The sequence below is a fragment of the Lathyrus oleraceus genome, chromosome 1 (genome assembly GCF_024323335.1).
Source record: "Lathyrus oleraceus cultivar Zhongwan6 chromosome 1, CAAS_Psat_ZW6_1.0, whole genome shotgun sequence".
Lineage (NCBI taxonomy): Eukaryota > Viridiplantae > Streptophyta > Magnoliopsida > Fabales > Fabaceae > Lathyrus > Lathyrus oleraceus.
Genome location: NC_066579.1, coordinates 29,423,598 through 29,438,264, shown reverse-complemented (window position 1 = coordinate 29,438,264; position 14,667 = coordinate 29,423,598). Strand labels below are relative to the sequence as shown.

The 14,667-nt window shown below is 35.6% G+C and overlaps 1 long non-coding RNA gene across 1 annotated transcript; it reads left to right on the top strand.

Annotated features, from left to right (window-relative positions):
- Positions 1 to 5,681: 5,681 nt before the first annotated feature.
- LOC127075813 (uncharacterized) lies at positions 5,682 to 7,966 on the top strand. Its single transcript, XR_007786689.1, has 4 exons — positions 5,682 to 6,073; positions 7,020 to 7,327; positions 7,416 to 7,521; positions 7,600 to 7,966. It is a non-coding gene; the product is annotated as an uncharacterized LOC127075813 (long non-coding RNA).
- Positions 7,967 to 14,667: the final 6,701 nt, after the last annotated feature.

Below are 14,667 nucleotides of genomic sequence, written 5' to 3'. Positions count from 1 at the left end.
ATGTTTTTGATATCGGGCAACAATTCATTCAACTCTACAGAAGGTAAAGCTCCATTGAAGTACACTTTTGCCTTAATAAAGAACTAAGGAAGAGGTATTTTTTGAGATGTTTTTATCAAACAACGGGTCACCCCTTATTTATACAACTTTGCACTTACTCTAGATCATACAAAATTGTCGGTGCAATCACAACTATCCAAAACTGATGACAAAATCCCGAGCGTTAAAAAATTTCACACAAATAACCCTACCATAAATTTCATTTTGATTGAAGTTCCCGGTATAACCTCGTAAATTTCAAAAAAAAATCTAAAATTATTTGGAACATACCGAAAATTTAAAATACACTACCGAAAATTTCATTTTGATCTACCGAAAATTACAAACGTAAATTTCATTCAAAATACAATCAGGGGCTGTTTTGACAATATGAAATTATGAGGGGTTTCGAGTTTAATTGGAGGCATGTCAAGTTAAATGCTCGGTTAGATAATATCCAAACCCAGATATGGTTAGATAATATCCAAACCTATTCATTTGATTATTTTCTGATTGATTCCTTTTGAGAATTTCTTAATGCTCCCTAGATACTTCTTAGCCACCATGCAAAATTATTTAAATGCCCTTAGTTTCTAGAGATGCATCTCCAGATGCACCTATTTCTGAATAAACATTGAAATATTCTGAAGATGCATCTCCAAAACAATTTCAAACATTCAATACAACCAACTCAGAATACATTTACATTTGAATTGTATCGGAGATGCATATTCGTGGATATTCCAGAGATACATCTCCATAATGTATCATAACAGGTATTTAATGTTATAAGTTGTTTATTTGTGTTTAGATGAAGTATAATGTACGATCGAAGATAAAAAAAATTGACGTACATAATAATAAGAGACTACTACTATGTGTGTAAAAAATAAAACGGGAATACATGTCAAAAATTTCGTTCAATCGAGATCCAAAATGTAGTAAGACAGTCAAAATAAAGTACATACTCTAGTACTACAACAAAATAATAAGAGACTACTATTGTGTGTGTCTGACAATCTCTCATATACCTTCTCGACCCGCTCTACCTCCTCGGCCATCAATTTGCTCATGTCCTCTAATGATGTCTCCAGTACAATAATGCCCCATGTGGCTTCGCCATGACGACATCTAGGACTCACCTGACGCCAGACCCATCAGGGAAGATACCATTGTCAATGTCTTCCCGAGCAATCTCCACTATGCAATGACACCTAGGCAAGACATCATCAGTATGATCTAGCTGAGCATGTTCCTCTTATAGTATCTCCTAATGAGTTGGTCTTGACGGATATCTTGGAGCAGCATGCACCATGTATGAATGTGACACCTTAAAGAACCATTTGAGATACCATTCAACGTAATTATAATCTCTCTCAACTATGGTAGCCCATGCCTCATCCGGTAGTAGATAACCCTCATAATCATCAAACATCTCCTTTATCTGTCTACATGTCAAAGCAGAGGGAACCGAAGGCATCATAGTCGCCATCAAACTTTATTTATTCTCAAAGGAAAGGGAAAACATCGATAAAACTCGGGGAAAGATGAATTTGGGTAAGGATGTCGGTTATGCAAAGGAATGGTATTAGAACTCATAACATCCGTTGTACTAAACGGGGACTATTTTGATTGTTCTTACTCGAATGGGTGTTATATCTAAGATTACTCGAGAAAGGATAGGGAAGAAGAAAGAATATATAAAGTGCTCAGTGAGGACTGGGGTCCTCATGCCTACGCATCCTTATAGTGCAACAAGGAATTCAGAGCTCCGTAGTTAATAGAACTAATGATGAGAGGTGAAAAGAAGTTGTGATAAAGGTATGGTCTTACCAAAGGATTATATGATTTGAACTCCAAAAGGGATGAAATCTGAACCCAAGAGTAAAACTGGTGTTGACCAATATGCGAGTAATCGCAAGCGTGTGCCATTATATATGGTATAGCCGAAAACAAAGAGAATTAAGTGTTTGGTGTGACAACACAAACATCTCTTGGTTCACAAGAAGACACTAAATGGAGCTCAAAGAGATAGTGTACTTGGCTCAAACCAATAATATATCATATGAAGTGAATAAAAGTAGAATTATGGATACATCATGGAGATGAATGGAGTGATAGAAAAAAGTAACCAAAGTCACAGAAACAAAGATTTGGTAAAAGTGTCTGAATGGTATAATTTGGAACCAAAGGTAAGGGTATATTAGAATCCATAGGAAAAATGGAATTTGTACCATAGAGGGAAATGAGCTTATTGGCCAAAAAAGAAGGAATACAATGTTTGCGTACGAGACAAACAACTATAGGTACAAATGCGAACTGCCGATATATCGTCCTAAAAGGGTATATATGGAATTCCAAAGAAAACTGTATTTGTTTTCAAAGAAACAATATGTTAATGGGGTTAATGGTTCAGTGATTGAAGGTAGATAATGAATTATGAAAGGCATGAATGGTGCCCTAAGGCAGAAGAAGGAATAATTAGGATTGTAATCTCTAAGGATTCGCATCCTCGTGCCTACGTATTCTCACTATGTAATGAGAAAGTCAGAGCATTTGTAGTTCGTGGAACCACGAGAACAAAGATAGAGGTTGAAAGTGATGAAAGTATAACTTGCACCAATAGAATGGTAACATGGGAACCCATAAAGGATAGTGAACTTTGAATCAAAGAGTAATCAAACGTCTTAGCCAAAAAGAAGGAATAAAGTGTTTGTGTACGAGACAAACAACTCTTGGTTCATAAGGTGGACTGTCACTATATCGTCTTAAAAGGATGTGTACGGGGCCCAAAAGAAAGTATTGTTTGGTATAAGGAACAATATATCATTGTAGGAAACAAATAATTTGAAATCAAAGAAGAATTGTATCTTGGATCCGTGAAGGAATAATCTCTGAACCGGAGAGTAAACAGGAATCTTTGCCAAAAAATAATAAAGTGTTTATCTATAAGACAAACAACTCTTGATTCACAAGGTGGACTACCGCTATATCGTCCTAAAAGGATGTGCATGGAGTCCAACGGGAAATATGATATTTGATCTCAAAAAGGTGGTATTGATTGATGAATCGAGAAATGAAGGATTTATAAATAAGAAAGAAATAAATAGGTAGCTCCCAGAGAATTTGAATGGTCGTGCCTACGTATTCTCACCATGCAATTAGTAAGTTAGAGCTTTCATAGTTTAACCAAATGATCCGCTGTCGCACGCGGATCAAAAACGAGTATTTTTGACAAAACGTAGTTAGCGACAAATTGACTCGGATTATCGTTCTCACAAGGATTCTTGAATGAATTAACCAATGATAGTAACGATTAATGGGGTTTTGGTTGGTTTAGGATTCAATTAAAAAAATATATTAAAATAAGTGATTATTGAAATAAGCTTTAACAACAATTTACTGATTCGGTCTTTGCCTATCATCGACTATCGTAATTCCAACCGCAGATTAACTATTCCTATTCGATTATAATATCAACTGACAAGCGCAATTGATAGTATAAGTTGTATGTTCCTATTATCTGAATTAAGCAAACGGGATTAAGTTTCATGAATTAAGCAAACATGAATTAAACGGACTCGATAACGAATTAAGCAAACGAAATCGTGACTATAGTTAGGAACACACAATCAATCAGATTAAATCAATATAGCATATGTAAATCGGATTAAGCAAACAAAATACATATATTAATATTGAAAGGAATAAAAAACCTGAATAAAAATTACTAAAATCTCAAGGTATCGGAACCCGAATACAACAAATTGTTTAGATCGATTAGTTCTTCATGAGAATTCTTGCCAAAGTTTTCAAGTATTTCGGGAATAGTGATCCCCTAATGTTATGCGGCTGCTAGATATATGGAAAACAAGGAATTTGGTTTACAACCCAACTGGATCGAAAACATAACCCAAGCCCAAAACTAATGACCCAAAATTTAAATAAAACTAATGTTGCAACTTCAACGAATTTCCTGGCCCTGCTACAGTCTGATTCAGCTCTCGACTTCTGAACAAAAGTTGTATATCTTTTTCTTAGCTTTCCATCGACTGGTAGCACGTCTCAATTCGATACTCCTAGCTCAAGATATGATTTTTCTCGCGAAAGCTGCTAATGCTGAAAATTAAATACGAAAATTAAATAAGTGCAAAAATAAATTAAATTATGAAAACACATTAAAACATAAAGATAATCAAAGCAAACCGAAGAAATGCTTAAGTACAAACATGGAAGAACGTGCATCAAAATGCACTGATCACCAAACTATGGCTAACACTAAGAGACTGAGGCAAGAGATATGATTGATGATGAAAGATGAAGAGTACTTGACATTCATTTGATATGAACCACACTAAAGTCTATGAATGAAGACGAATACTTTGAGTAGCTAGGGCTTATGCCCCGTATGCAAAGTCATTCTAGAAAAGGGTAGGAGAAACTCCATCTCAACATTCTTCATTACTTAAGGCTCATGACATGTGATATTTATCATAACTGACAAGTTGTTGGAGAAAAATCCTTGTTGCTCCTTGGGTTGATTTTGCTCTAGTGAAGAAGACTTGACAATTTATTTTATTTGTGTTGCATTAAAATATATGAATGAATATGAATGCTTTGAATAGCTAGGGCGTACACCCTGTATGCAAAATCACTCTAGATAAGGGTAGGAGAAACTTCATCTCATCATTGTTCATTACTTAAGGCTCATGGAATACAATTAGAACCACAATTGCCAAGTGTTGACCTTTCTTGTATCTTTGCATAATCCACAACTTGATTTGTCTAGGATGCCTTGCATGAAGGTCTGAACTTGAAGCCATGAGATCCACATCATTGAAATAGTCTTATCAAATGATCAATGAACTTTTGATCACTTGAATAGAATGTGAGATTATACATGATCAAAGGATTTAGTAAGTCATAATTTCTTTTGATCAACTTGAATCGAAGGGTTTGAATTAGTTGGTAATTATGGTTAACCTAATCTAAAGGTTAAAATATGTACAAATTCTACCTGAGGGATCATGCAAAGGTTAAGATCAAACCAATCAAATACCACAAAAATTAATTTGATTAAAATGGATAATTATTCTAAGTTCATTCCTAATCTTAAGGGAACATGGAATTTGCTAAAAACCCTATGGTTAGAATTATTAAATCTCATGGAAAACCAATATGGAAACGAATTAAAATCTATTAGAAAAACAATTATTCTAATTGTCTAATTAACCTAATGATAACTAAAACCTAATTAATTCTACCTAAAAACAATTAAATTCTAAAATTCCTAATACTCTAATTAATTATAAAATGCTAATCAAGATTAATATCTTTAATATATCCTAATTACCCTAATTAACCATAGTCAAGACTAAACAAACAATGATTAAAACAAATAATAGAGCGGGCCTGCAAAGGGGGTGCAAGCCCTGAATTAAGGTATGCCAAGCAAATGACAATTGGGCTTAGAAGCCACAAGCCCAAAATCAGAGTTATGCAGGCAGGGGGTGTTGAAGCATTGTGGTAGTGATGAGCATTCCAGGACTGAGCCCAACATGCAGGCTCAACACACCAAAGAGTCAGTGCACATGTGGACCAAAGTCCAGTCAACACCAAGATTACCAAACAACAACAGGCACATGTAAACTGGAAATTAAATTTAAACTTGACGCACCATCCAACATGAATACTCAGACTTCAGATCCTTCTACTACCACCATGTCAGAGCTCATCACCGGCAGCAGTGGAGCATCCATACATGAAATCATATACTCATAAATTATCCAAATTTCGAGCTCATTTCAAATCCGCAATCAGAATCCACTAATAAATCCTCCAATCTCCAAATCGAAAGGAATAATGCCAGAACCCTAAATATTTCAACAAAAATTAAATGGAGGATAGAAAGAATCAGAGCCTTATATGTTAGGGCTTATATTTGTCTCAGCAAAGTTACATCGTGGTAACTTACTCGAAGAAATAGGATGAAGATTGAAGATACACTCACTGGAACAAGAGCAGGAAAGCCCAGGTAATCTCTCAGAAACTTTTCGTATCTTCTTCTCCTTGGTTCTTCTTCCTTTGACCCTCTTTTGAAACTGAGAATCACATGAGTAGAAGATGAATTCGAGAGGGAGAGGAACTATGAGTTCTGAGATTTCAAAAACGGAGAGTGATTGAGAGTTATGCAGGGAGAGATGAGATTGTGATGATGCTTGTGAGGGTGATGAGAGATAATGACTGAGCAACCAATAGAGAGAGTTTAGATTCAGAAATTCTTGTGTGATAATTGTGTAATGATTCTCAGTGAGTGTCAAAAAGTGAATGATTCTAAAGGCGAGGGATTAATTTATAGAAGGTTGAGTTGTAACAGAATGGGGCACTCCGGGTAGTAGTTAAGTTAGTTTCACATCTGTTAGACTTTCCAAAGCAATTTGGTTAGGGGTTATAACTTTATTATCTTATGTTAAGAATCAAGTTGAATTTGTTGTGATGCTGAAGTAATTCAGTTAGTGTCAGTTAGGTTGTGTTATGCTAATTAGTTGGAATTCGATTAGTTCAGTTAAATGTTAACTTTTAGTTCTGAGTCAGTTCACTTTGAATTGAGATGTTAGTTAATGACTTGGTGTTAGTGAGACTAGTTATGATTGACTCTGTTAATAATCTGTTAAGTGTTCGTGTTAACTGAAATTACTTAGTTAGATGAACTGAAGTTAGTTGTTAGAAGGTTGTGAAAAAATCGAAATTAACTGGAAGTTAATAAAAATGAAGATGTAGTTGGCTAGTTAAACATGTTAAATCTATTAAAGCTTTGTTAGAAACAATTAGCATTAATTAGGGAAATATCATTTGTGGTTGCTATCAAAAGAAAAAATAGTTAGTTATTAGTTCTGTTAGTGATGTTATCATGAATCAGTTAGGTTAGTAATGGTTATTCTTACTACTGATGATGCAATATGGCTGTTGGTATTTTGAAGGTTATCTAAGTGGAATGCCTATGGTTATGAAATGGTGATGACATGTTGCATCAACCTTGGTTCAAATGTAGGTCGTGTCTTTAGGTGGATGGAAGTCTGAGTTGATGACTTGTTGAACTAGTGGCTCACAAATTATATTTGTGACTCAGTTGCAAGGTGCTTGGACATCTTTGGACAGGCTTAATAGGTTACAAGTTAGGTCATATCAAGTGGTAGTTGCATCAGGTTATATTATTGCAGGTCACTTTTTGTATGACAATGAAGGGCAATACAATGGTTTGGGTGGATTGTAAACAGGATATGCCAAGGTATGTTCAATGTTTGATGCAATGTTAGTGTGTGTGTGTGTGTGCAGCTGTAAGGCATGCAGGTCATAAACTGTTAGGAATTTTGCAGGGTTTTGTAGGCTTGCTGCAGGACCATGGTTCAAGGAGTGTTGGCTGTAGGTTGCACGATGCTAGTGCAAGGCTTGTGAACTGATGCATATTTTACTAATGTCATGGTGAGTTCAAGGCTAAAGTCCATGTGCATTGTTTTGTCAAGTTAGTCATGTATGTGAAATGTTTGATCATGTGATTAGGTGTATTTGATTATTGGAGAATGCAAGAATAGTTTGGCAAGGTAAAGTTATGGTTGGCAATGCAAAGTGTCCAAGTCATGTCACGGAGGATCAAGTCATGACATGGTGTGATCAATTTGCAACAATGGAGTTTCTAGCTTATGAAGCAACATGGAAGCTCATAGAATCAAATATGAATAAAAATGTAATTAATATAAGGATTTTAGGGTGAAAAAGTAATGGTTGACTTTGTTCAACTTGTTAACCAAAAAGTCAACAATCGATCAAAAGTCAACTTTTGTAAAAATGTATTTTTTCTTTCTCTTTTTGTAATGGATTATGTATATGCTACACCATGAATGAAATTATTTGAATGAAATTATCATGATTGAATGTGAACCAAATTTGATTTTTGAATGAATTTTGCCTAAAAACCAATTTTGATCCAAGACTTTTAAAACCTTTAAATCACAAAGATCATGAATTGCATGATAATCACATGAGTTAAATGGACCAAAACAAATGGATGAATCAAGGATTAAGGGCCTATAATGCCCTATGAATCACAATAGGACAATAACAAACAATGGAACAAAAGATTAATGCAATCATGAACCATACACTAAAGACCAAGAACTTATGAACTTAAAAGTAACATAAGCTTAGAATCAATAGATTATGAGTGTTCAAGTAGAATACATATGCATGGATGCTTGAGCAAGGTCTTGGATCAAATGAAACCCCAAGCATGTAAACATGTAGGTCAAATGAATGATTCTCATGCATAAAACAAACTTTATGATTGATGATGCATGACATGATGGGCAAGAACCCCCTCCAAATAAATTAGGGTTTGAAACAAACACAAAGGTTAAAAGTCAAATCAATAAGACACACACGCACCAAGATTCCCTGATTAGGGTTTTATGATGCACACCCTCTAACCAAAGTATTCAAACCAAGCATGAGGATTCATAGAAAGATTCCCAATACATGGATCCATGATTAGGGTTTAGATGATCAAGCCAAAGCTCAAGAACCACCCACAAGATCCCATAGTAGTACAATCAAGAATTGGGGTTTCATTTGTCACCATATGAAAAGTCAAGTCACAAATCACACTAGGACCATACCCTTCAATCAAGGCATTTGAATGGATCAGGATGCTTTACAAGAAAATCTCTAATGCAAGAGCCTTCAACTAGGGTTTAGACAGCCAATACAAGGCTCCAAGAGCATCCATAAGGCCCCATAACCAAATCATCAAGGAATTAGGGTTTAAGACCCCCTTGAGGAGTGTCATGATGGAATCTTGTTGAATTCATGCTTCAAGGATCAAGCAATTTAGGGTTTTACCTCCTCAGATGAATTGTCAAAGCCATGCCCTTGATCTTTGACTCACACACAAATCATAGCTTGCAATCCAAGAGCTTTGAATACATAGTGATCAACCTGTTGAATGATTGATGCATATGAATGAGACATGAATGCATACAAATGATTCTTAAGTCAAGGATTGAATGAAATGATAAAAAGGATAGGGAAAATTTTGGGGTATGACGGCTGCCCCTATTTAATCTACTTAAACCTGAATGGTTGAATTGCGAGATATTTTTTGGATATTCAAGGTATGAGTGGATCAAATACCGAAGTATCCAAAAATTTACCCGTTGAGAACGATCATATGAAATATAGGGATGGTGGTTTAATTTTTATAGGTTTGTCTGCTGGGTTTTTTTGATAGTGTGTGGGGATATCAATTGCAAAAGAGGAACATGATATGCATGTTGTATGATGTATGCTTTATTTTCATGATGCATGAATGTCTCATATGGTCATATGGATGTCATTCACAAGGTATGGTTTTTGGCACAAAGGAAACGTCGACTCGTCACCAATTATACCAAAGAAATTATTATTATGAGAATACTATATAGTAACACCGTTGTTGAGGACCACATGGTCTTGCCGAAGAGCATAAAGGTACATGATCTAACCGGGAAGTCATCAAGACATTTACAGATGTTCAAACAAACTTTTCAAACTACCGATCATCTTTTAGGATTCTTCAGAAGATTAAAGCAATGTATAAGGTTTTCTGTTAATGTACCTTTTATTATTCCCCAAATTTTTAAAGCATTATGTGATAAAAATAAATCAGTTATTTTTGCAAACAAAATGTAGGAGAAATAAAAAGCAATTGATAAAAAACTGAATTTTATTGATTGAAAACAAACTTGAACATATGATGCGTACAAGAATGCAAAAATCCTTAAAGAGGAAATTGCAATTGAAAAATAAAGGAAATTGCAATGAGAAATATTTTTTTATATTTTTCTATTGATTACAACATCGACTATCATCCACTGACGATGATTGGATCGATCTTCGACCGCCTAAGATCTAGCTTATAACAAAGTAGGCTCAAGGAACATAGTCAAATGCCTTTATCCCAAACTTTTGCCTGGACATTTCCTATTTTTTTCGTCTACCGGAAAGCTCAATTTTGCCTAAGTCTCCCTTTCGGATTTTCAACTTAGCGAGTTGTATATTTTTATTTGATCCCTAACTTTTGCATGAACAATTCATTTTTTGGCCCATTGGAATAGCAATTTTTGCCTACATTAATCTTATGAAGGTCAATTTAACGAGCTTTTATCATCATTTCTTTTAGGCATAATATTTTTTTGACTCTGTCAGCATTCACTGACGACGAAAAATCTTCTCCATCCATTGTGGTGAGGATTATGGCTCCACCTTAGAAGACCTTCTTAATGACAAAAGGTCCTTCATAGTTGGGAGTCCATTTACCCCGAGGGTTCGAGTGAATAGCAGAATATCCCTTGAACACGAATTTTCCTACACGGTACTCACGAGGAAGAACTTTCTTATAAAAAACCCATTTGAGACGCGTTTGACATAACTGACCATGACATACAGACGTCAAATATTTCTCTTCGATCAGATTCACTTGATCATATCAGGATTGAATCCATTTAGATTCATCACGGTCAACCTCCATAATAACCCTGAATGAAGGAATCTCAACTTCGATTGACAAAACAATTTCCATCCCATACACTAATAAGTACGGAGGTGCCGCAATGGATGTACGAATAGATGTCCTGTAACCGCACAAAGCGAAGGGTAGCATCTCATGTCAATCCTTATACGTTCTGACCATTTTTTGGACAATTCCCTTGATGTTCTTATTAGTTGCTTCTACGACGTCATTCATCTTAGACTGATATGATAAAGAATTATGGTGCTCGATCTTAAATTCTTCGTACAAGAGAACTAATACATTTAGATATTTCGGAGATCATCTCTAGAATTTTCCATAGTATATGAAACGCGAACAATTCCGGAGATGCATCTCCTGAATGTTCTGCAACTCAGAAGTTACGTCGATAGCAAATATACCACATGCAATTTGAAAAAAATATGTTATGATTACCATTTTCAACCAACAAATAATTTATATACTATGTCTAAACCATATTACATGTAATTGCTATATATTTCTAACCCTAATCATTAATTTCTACTCATTTATACTAAAACTCAAACATTTATCGAAAACTCGAAAAACTTACTTGAAATTGACGGTTCTGATGAAGTTTGATGTTCCCTTGAGTTCCCTTGAGTTTTGTTTGATGAAATTTAATTTAGTGTATGGAGTATATTAAGAGAGTTTGAAGTTCTTGTTGAAGAAATGTGAAATGAGAAAGAAGAAGAGTCTGACGCGACTCTTATGCTGCAAAATATTCCAGAGATACATCTCTGAAATATTTTAACGTTACCTTACATTTGAATGCATCCGAAGATATATTCTAAAAGCATAAGACATTTGTAAAAATTTACATGATACAGTAAAAATAGTTAGGATGCCATAAAAAAAACTCCCTTATAACATCACTGCATGAGATAGAACCGAATTTTACTAACCGGTCAAGAACAATTTTAGAAATTCATTTTAGTTTAGTTTATTTTATCAAAACCATAAAAGATCATATAGTTTTCAATTTGGTTTGGTTTGTTATTCGATTTCTTTGATTTTGTCCTAATTGTTGTAAATATTAGATTGTAAATAGTAATTATTTCTATTAGTAATGAGGCCCATTAGTCAAAGCCCATTAGGTTTTCTATTCTCTCTTATTTAAAGCATGTAGATGTAACATGTAAGAATGACTTTTTAATATATCAGTAAAATATTTTACAACATGGTATCAAGAGCTCCCGATTTTGGGGGATTCGCTTCCGCCTAAACCCTAGCCGCCTTGTAGCGGAGTTTTTTTTTACTGCAGTTTGCAGTTTGTTGTTGTTTTTGGGTGTTTGGGTCATTGTTGTTTTGTGTTGTAGCACATCGTGCTTCTTGTTTTTGTTCACTCATCTTTGAAACCCTAACCCATCCTGTTTCTTGGTTTATTTTCTCTCAATTGTCCTTTCAATGGCTGAGATTATTAACGATCAACCACCTCCATTGTGTTCCCAATCTCTTACTGTTTGTGGTAATATTCCTAAGAATGCGTGGATTCTTGACTCTGGTGCTACTAATCATATGACATTTGATTCCACATTATTATGATCTTATACCACACCTTCGAGTATTCCTTATATCACTGTTGCTGATGGCTCTCATGCTTGTGTTGTTGGCACTGGAAATATTGACCTGCAACCTCCATTCCAGTTGCAATCTGTACTTCATGTTCCCACACTTTCCCACAATTTAATTTCCATCCATAAGCTTACCCGTGATCTGAATTGTAAAGTAATTTTTTCTATGTCCCATTGTGTTTTCAGGACCTTACCACGGGGCAGACGATTGGAATTGCTAAGGAAAAAGAAGGGTTATACTACTTCTCTGATGACCATCCAAAGGTGTTGTCCTCCTGTTTCCAGTCTCAGTCTTCCTCTTCAGCCTCACAAATTTGGCTTCAGCACAAGCGTCTCGGTCATCCTCCATTTTATATAATTAAGTTTATGTTTCCGTCGTTGTTCTTACACCATTCTGTTGAGTCTTTTAAGTGTGAGGTTTGTCAGTTGGCAAAACACAATCGTGTATCTTTTCCTTCCAGTTTTAATAAAAGTGATGAACCTTTTGATTTGATTCATTCTGATGTTTGGGGACCTGCCCCTACCTCTAATATTTTTGGTGCAAAATGGTTTGTCTCATTTATTGATGATTGTACTCGGGTAACTTGGATTTTCTTGATGAATACTAAATTCAAAGTACCACAAATATTTATCCAATTTTATAATATGGTACAAACGCAATTTGGGAAAGACATAAAAAGAATTCGTTCTGACAATGATAAAGAATATGTCAATCATACCTTTTCCAACTTCACTAGTAAACATGGCATTCTCCATGAATTCACATGTGTTGACACCCCACAACAAAACGGTGTCGCAGAAAGAAAAAATCGTCATTTACTTGGAGTTGCTAGATCTCTCCTTTTTCAAATGTCTGTTCCTACCTCTTATTGGGGTGAGGCAATTCTTACTGCTGCCTATCTGATTAACCGGGTCCCATCTCGAGTGTTAGGTAATAAAAGTCTTGCCCAATTTATGCTTTCACGTTTTCCATCTGTTCCTATCTTACACACTCTTGAGTCTCGCATTTTTGGTTGTGTTGCTTTTGTTCATGTTCACAAACAATATCGCAACAAATTGGATCCCCGTGTTGTCAGATGTATCTTTCTGGGTTATGCACCCAACAAAAGAGGGTACAAATGTTATCATCCTTCGAGTCGAAAATTCTTTGTCTCCAAAGATGTCACCTTTCATGAAAATGTGTCGTATTTCACTCGTTCTCAGTCTCAAGGGGAGAACATAAGTGACTTAGAGTCAGAGTCTGAGTCTGGGTCCGAGTTTCTGATCCTTGGTCCTAGCCTCCCTAGAACACCTATCAGTGTTCCCTCTCTTGAACCCGAGTTGTCACCTAGTTTGAGTTCGAGTTCTAGTTCAACACCTGAATCTGAGCCAGTAAGTGTTCCTGGTCCTTCAAGGCCTTCTGTTTTACAGGAATCAACACCTCCAGCACCAACTCTAGTGTATCAGAGAAGAAGTAAACCTGACCTTCTCCAGAAACAAATTCAATCGCCTGAATCGGAGGTAAGTACTGAAAATGATTCCTCTAGTGATGATTGTGCCATTTCTGATACTTGTGACACTAATCCAGTTGATTTACCCACTACTTTAAGGAAGGATAAAAGATCTTGTCCCTCCCTATATCGACACCCTATCTCTCAATATGTCTCCACTAAACATCTTTCCACACAATATCAAAGTTTTATTGCAGCTGTTGATTATGTGAAAATCCCATCATCTGTTGAAGAAGCATTGCAAAATAGAAATTGGGTCCAAGCTATGGATGAGGAAATGAGAGCACTTGAAAAAAATGGTACTTGGGAGATTATTGAAAGGAAAAGAGACAAAAGTCCAGTTGGATGCAGATGGATCTATACTGTAAAGTACAAATCTGATGGTACACTTGATCGGTACAAAGCAAGACTAGTCGCAAAAGGTTATACTCAGACGTATGGTATTGATTATGAGGAGACATTTGTCCCAGTGATAAAGATGAATACTGTTCGAATTTTACTATCTCTTGCTGCTTCATGTGGATGGGAATTGCAACAGTTTGATGTTAAAAATGCGTTCTTGCATGGAGACTTAGAGGAAGAAGTGTATATGGAGATTCCACCAGGTGTTGGCATAACAAATGGAGCTAACAAGGTGTGTAAATTGAAGAAAGCCTTATATGGACTAAAGCAGTCCCCTCGGGCATGGTTTGGAAGATTCACAAAGGCAATGATGTGTTTAGGCTATAAGCAAAGTCAAGGAGACCACACTTTATTTTTTAAACATTCACAAGGAGGAAAACTGACTGTACTTCTTATTTATGTTGATGATATTATTGTTACAGGAGATGATTTGATTGAGAGACATTCCCTCAAAGAGAAATTATCATCAGAGTTTGAGATGAAAGACCTTGGGCAACTCAAGTATTTCTTGGGAATTGAGGTAGCCTACTCAAAGCAAGACATCTTTATTTCTCAAAGGAAGTATGTGCTTGATCTTTTG